The following is a 6,880-nucleotide window of genomic DNA, read 5'->3' as shown; positions in this document are numbered from 1 at the left end:
GCAAACGTGTGCCTTATTATTGGTTATTGTAAATATTTGCTTTTTGATTTGTTTTGTTTTTTTATTTTTATTTGCTTTTTCGTAAATTAAGAGGTTATTGATTTTTATTTTAATATTTTTATCTTATCTTATCTTATTTCAAAAATCAAATTTAAAAATTTTCAATTTTCAAATTTCAAAAAAAATTCAAAATTCAAAAATTAAAAATTCAAATTTCAAAATTTAAAATTCAAATTTCAAAATTTAATTTTCAAATTCAAAATTTAAATAACCTTTTAATTTCAATTTGTTTTTATTTTTGTTTTTAATTTTTTGCTATCATGAACTCTCACCCCTTTGGCTATAAGTCTGGTTACAATAATGTTGCAGGAAGAAGAAATTACAATGAGAACAGGCATCAAGGTTGGAACAATTAAAGATGGGAGGAGCCACAAGGACTTGATCAATCCTCATGGCAACAACCACCTCCAATGGACTATCAACAACCACCACCATATGCCTATGAACCCTTTCCTCAACATAACTTTGGACCACCAAACTCACAAGCCCCTTTCCGCCATTCACCTCCATATGACCCTAACCCTCAACCACCATACCAACCACCTTATGAGCCATATGAACCATATATAGAACCACCCCAATTCGAACCCAATTACTACCAAGAACCACCACTTCAATATTCATTATCTCCATATCCATCAATCCAAGAGCACTATGATCCTACTTATGAAAGCCGAGTACATCAAGAGACAAAGGATCGTTTCAAGGAAACAGTGGATCGATTTCAGGCAACCATTCAACAACTGGAGCAAGTAGTAATTCATTGGGTTTCTAGGCTCTCAAATATACAAGGATCAACCACAGCTCCATGTGGACAGTCTACTGAAGAGCGTAGCATGACGGAGATACCAGAAACCCCAGTGGACAAGACAAAGAATGAATTCGTACTAGAACAAGTAGAAGGCGCTGTCATTGTTCAAGAAGAAGAAGAAGTGGTTGAAGACTTAGGAGATGCAAAACCTCCATGGGAAAGTCAAGACATAGAGCCTCCTTCCAAGACGGTTGAAATTGATGCTGAGGAGGGTGTACAACCTCCAAAGCATATCATAGTTGAAGACTTGGAAGAGGTTGATCAAGAGATGGAGATTCAAGAAGAAGAAGCACAACCTACCATGCCCTTGGAAAGAAATGAAGAGGAGATTGAATTGAAAGAGAGCTACCAAGAGGAAGAGGTTGAAATTGAAGAAGCTTGCAAAGAGGTGGTAATTATCAAAGAGGAGCACAAGGGAGTGGAGCTTGCAATTTCATTAAAAATACCTCCCCCTAAGTTGCCATCATCCTTCACAACATTCAAGTGGGTAAAATTCATATCCCTTAGATTTCTAATTCCATTTGAATATGGGCTACTGGAGACGGATGGTCAACTTAGAGCTCTTTGTGGCATCAAGAGTAAGAGGAAGATGGTCAGTGGTAGGAATTGTCCTGCAAGGTTCATCATGGTTGGATGCTTTAAGTTTAAACGCAAAGGTTGGTATAAAGCTCAACTGAATGGGTCTAGGAAACTGTTTGGTCACTGCAGTGAGAATTCAGATCACCTTTCACCCTGCTGGAAAAATGCAGATCGAGACAAAAACGGGTGTAAAAGTAAAGTTTGGGATCCTGGAATCTGTTCTGGCATTTGTCACCCCGGGAGCCTAAGAATCTATTTGAAGCTTCTTAAGGTCTTTACATGCTTAGTTTGGGATCCCGGAGGACACTGGAATCATAAACATTGGTGGAGATTTCTGGATGAGTTCAAGCACAAGCCACCATAACAGGAAGCTCACCAAATGTCCAACTTAAGGACTTTAACTAAAAGTGCTAGGTGGGAGACAACCCACCATGGTACGATCGTTCGTTTTTCATTTTTATTTAGTTTTATTTTATTTTATTATATTGAACCTGGAGTTTTGCGTCACATTCATATTAATACTGCATTCTTCATTTTTCAAAAAAAAAGGGATTTACGCACGCGACGCGGCAGCGTCGCTGACGCGTCCGCGTCGTATGTGCGTTAGGAGGAAAAGAAATTGAACAGAGAGTTACGCAGGAGCAGGGCTAGAGGCGTGCCAAGGGCACAAATCGTCCCACGCGACCGCATCACTGATGCGGCCGCGTCATTTGCAAAATGGCTTCCCCACGCGTCCGCGTCACCCACGCGACCGCGGGCCCTGGATTTCGACGTAACAAGGTGTATGGCCGAAAGTTGAGCTGGAATTGGGCTGGACTCTTGCTGGAAGCCCAAGCCCTACCACGCGAACGCGTGCCCCACGCGGCCGCGTCATTTTAAGAAAAAGGCCACCCGCGCGATCGCGTCGACCACGCGACCGCGTCACCCTGGAACAACCTCTCCAGATTAGTGCCAGTTTTCTTATCTTTTTTTCTCCGAATCCTTATTCTTCTTATCTTTTCTTATTTCTTTCTTCTTCCTTTCTTATTTTCTCTCACTTCTATTCTATTTTATTTAATTTTTTTGCATACTTTCATTCATTGTATTTTTTTTATTTTGTGCATATTTTTATTTTCTTTTCTAAATTTGTTATTTTGGTGTTAAAAATTTAATTGGAAAATTATTTTCTTGTAAATTATTATGAAATTGTTTGACAATTATATATTACTTTTTGAAGGGTTGCTTGCATGTTCAATTTCATACTTTCAATAGCTTATTTACCATACATGCTATGTGTTTGTGAAAAAGCCCATATGGCATTATGCACTTCTCTATTATACTTTATACTATTCAATGCTTGCTTTTCGTAAACTCCCTTTACTATTTTATTAATTGAATATAATTGTCAATACAAATATGGTGATTTATTACAAGTGATGCTTGGTCTATGCTACTCATGCCCTTTGCCGGCATGCCAATAAACACCTTGCATTCACTTGTCGTTATATGCACTAGCTATTTTCAATTGATGGCTTTTCACATGTACTCGCGAGCATGTGTTAATGTCAATTACATCTTAATGTGCATCCATCACCACTCTTCCGTTCTATTCCTTGCTATATATCTATTTGAATTTAATTTACTTTCTCTTCCCTTCTTCAGGATGGCCACCAAGGAAGGAAAGGAGAAAGCTACTCCCAAACCGCCGGCAAGGAAAGGAACAAAAAGAGCTCAGCTGATAAACCACAACCCCCATCTACTTGCACATCTCAGCATGCACCGAGGACGGTGCAATCTTTAAGTGTGGGGAGGTCGATACCGATCTCCATGGGTTAGTTATTTCTTGACTCAACACCAAACTTTTTTTATTTTATTTGTTTGTTCATTGTTGCATTTGCATAATTGATTGCATATTTGTTTGATTTTTTGCATATTTTACCACCTGGTTGAAGTAATATTTTCTTTTCCAAGAAACCTTTTAAAGTATTTCACTAATTTGAATAAAAGTTTTTGTTACACTTGTTTGAAGAAATATTATATTGGAACATGGTTTAGAGCTCGAACACACAAAACCTGTAAGATTTTTGAGCCTAATTGATTGGTTGCATTTTATCAACCAATAATTTATTTTTGATGTGTGTTTTTCTCTCTAAAATTGTGATCTTTGTCTTGCTTAATTCTATATTTTCATTATTTGATGTATACATGCACTTACTTGAGGCCTTTGTTTCACTGAGCTCACATACCCATATGGCCTTACCTTTCATTATCCCTTGCAAACCAATTTTGAGCCTATTATACCCATTTATTCTTTATTTTAGCACATCATCAACTCTAAGCAAAAAATAATAATGTCCTTAATTTGAATCCTTGGTTAGCTTAGACTAGTGAAAGTGCTTATGATTTAAGTGTGGAAAAATTGTGTTTGGAAACATTTATGTGTGTTAAGTGATCTCAGAGATTACAGGGAAGGAATGGCTCAGAGGATGGAAAGGAAGCATGCAAAAGTGGAAGGAATACAAGAAGTTGGAGAAATTGCTAAGCTGTCCAACTTGACCTCTTAGCATTCAAACGGCTATAACTTTAGCTACAGAGATCTAAACAACGCGGTTTTAGTTGCGTTAGAAAGCTAACGTCCGGGACTTCGATTTGATATATAATTTGCCATAGCTGCCCTGACGCCAGGCGACGCGAACGCGTGGGTCACGCGGACACGTAACCTGGCAGGAACACAACCCGCGCGGCCGCGTGAGCCATGCGGCCGTGTCACTTTTCCGCGACCTGTACGTACCAGAATACGCTGGGGGCGATTTCTGGGCTGTTTTTAACCCAGTTTGTGGCCCAGAAAACACAGATTAGAGGCTATAAAGTGGGGGAATCCATTCATTCATGAGGAGGCTCTCATAATTCACTTTTCATATTTTAGATTTAGTTTTTAGAGAGAGAGGTTCTCTCCTCTCTCTTAGCATTAGGATTTAGGATTTCTCTTAGTTTTAGGAGTGGCTCTCAATCCCGGGTTCTTTATTTATTCTATTATTTTATTTCAGTTTGTTAATGTTGGTTTACAAACTTCATGTTAGAATTGATTTCTTTTATTAATGCATTTTGAGGTATTTCATATTATGATTGTTTTATTCTGTTTAAGATTGCTTTCAATTCAATTTAGATTTATTTTTCCCTTTCGGCTTTGGTTAAATAATTGGTGACCCTTGAGTTATCAAACTCATTGTTGATTGAAAATTGGAATTCTTCAAGAACTAATTCAAGTTCCAATAACTCTAGCCTTTCCCAAGGAAAGACTAGGACCTGAGGAATCAGAATTAATTCATCCATATAACTTACCTTCATAGTTAGAGGTTAACAAAGTGGGAGAAGAATCCAATTCTCTTTACAATTGATAAGGATAACAAGGATAGGACTTCCTGTTTTCGTACCTTGCCAAGAGTTTATTTTATAGTTATTTATTTATTTTATTTCTTCTTATGCAACATACTGCTCCCTAATTTCTAAAACCCCTAATTTACAAACTCATAACCAATAATAAGAACATACCTCCCTGCAATTTCTTGAGAAGACGACCCGAGGTTTGAATACTCGGTTATCAATTTCAAGGGGGTTTGTTACTTGTGACAACCAAAACATTTGTATGAAAGGACTTTTGAAGGTTTAGAAACTATACTTGCAACGAGGATTTATCCGCAAATTTCTAGACCACGCAAAAGTTCTCTCATCATACACCCTGAGGAAAGCTGGCGCTGAACGCCAGAAACAAGCATAGAACTGGCGTTCAACGCCAAAAACATGCTGCAAATGGGCGTTGAATGCCCAAAACAAGCATGAAGCTGGTGTTCAATGCCAGAAACAAGCACCAATTTGGCGTTGAACGCCAAGAGTGCATGAAAAGGGCATTTTACATGCCTCATTGGTGCAGGGATGTAAATCCTTAACACATTAGGATCTGTGGACCCCACAGGTTCATCTCAGGATCTGTGGACCCCACAGGATCCCCACCTACCTCAACTCATATTCTCTCCTCTTCACACAACCCAATAAACACTCTTCCCCACAACCCTTCACCAATCACCTCAATCTCTCTTCCCCATCACCTCTTCACCACTCACATCCATCCACTCTTCCCCAAAAACCCCACCTACCTTCAAAATTCAAAATCTCTTTCCCACCCAAACCCACCCTAAATAGCCAAACCTACTCCCTTTCCCTTCACTATATAAACCCCTCTATCCTTCTTCATTTTCACAAACCACAACCCTCTCTTCTTCACCTTGGCCGAAACCACACACTTCTCCCTTTCCTCCATATTTTCTTTTTCTTCTTCTAATTCTTTCTTCTCTTGCTTGAGGGCGAGAAATATTCTACGTTTGGTGTGGTAAAAGCATAGCTTTTTTGTTTTTCCATAACCATTGATGGCACCTAAGGCCGGAGAAACCTCTAGAAAAGGTAAAGGAAAGACAAAAGCTTCCACCTCCGAGTCATGGGAGAGGGAGAGATTCATCTCCAAATCCCATCAAGACCACTTCTATGAAGTTGTAGCCAAGAAAAAGGTGATCCCCGAGGTCCCTTTCAAGCTCAAGAAAAATGAGTATCCAGAGATCCGACATGAGATCCAAAGAAGAGGTTCGAAAGTTCTGACCAACCCTATTCAACAAGTCAAAATCTTAATGGTTCAAGAGTTCTATGCCAATGCATGGATCACTAGGAACCATGATCAAAGTGTGAAACCAAATCCAAAGAATTATCTTACAATGGTTCTGGGAAAATACTTAGATTTCAGTCCAGAAAATGTAAGGTTGGCGTTTAACTTGCCCATGATGCAAGGAGATACACGCCCCTACACAAGAAGGGTCAATTTTGATCAAAGGTTGGACCAAGTCCTTATGGACGTATGTGTTGAAGGATCTCAATGGAAAATAGACTCCAAAGGTAAGCCGGATCAATTAAGAAGACTGGACCTCAAGCCTGTGGCTAGAGGATGGTTGGAGTTCATCCAACGCTCCATCATCCCCACTAGCAACTGATCCGAAGTTACTGTGGATCGGGCTATCATGATTCATAGCATCATGAATGGAGAGGAAGTAGAAGTTCATGAAGTCATCTCCCTTGAATTCTACAAAATAGCCGAAAAGTCTTCCACCATGGCAAGGCTAGCTTTTCCTCATCTTATTTGCCATCTGTTACTCAGCTGGAGTTATCATAGAAGGAGACATCCCCATTGAGGAGGATAAGCCCATCACTAAGAAGAGGATGGAGCAAACAAGAGAGCCCACTCATGGATCCCAAGAGACGCATGAGGAAGCTTATCACCAAGAAATCCCGGAAATGCCTCAAGGGATGCACTGTCCTCCCAATAATTATTGGGAACAACTCAACACTTCTCTAGAAGATTTGAGTTACAATATGGATCAATTAAGGGTAGAACATCAAGAGCACTCC

The sequence above is a fragment of the Arachis duranensis genome, chromosome 9 (genome assembly GCF_000817695.3).
Source record: "Arachis duranensis cultivar V14167 chromosome 9, aradu.V14167.gnm2.J7QH, whole genome shotgun sequence".
NCBI lineage: Eukaryota > Viridiplantae > Streptophyta > Magnoliopsida > Fabales > Fabaceae > Arachis > Arachis duranensis.
The sequence above is the reverse complement of the archived record's forward strand: the minus strand, read 5'-3'. Positions refer to the sequence as shown.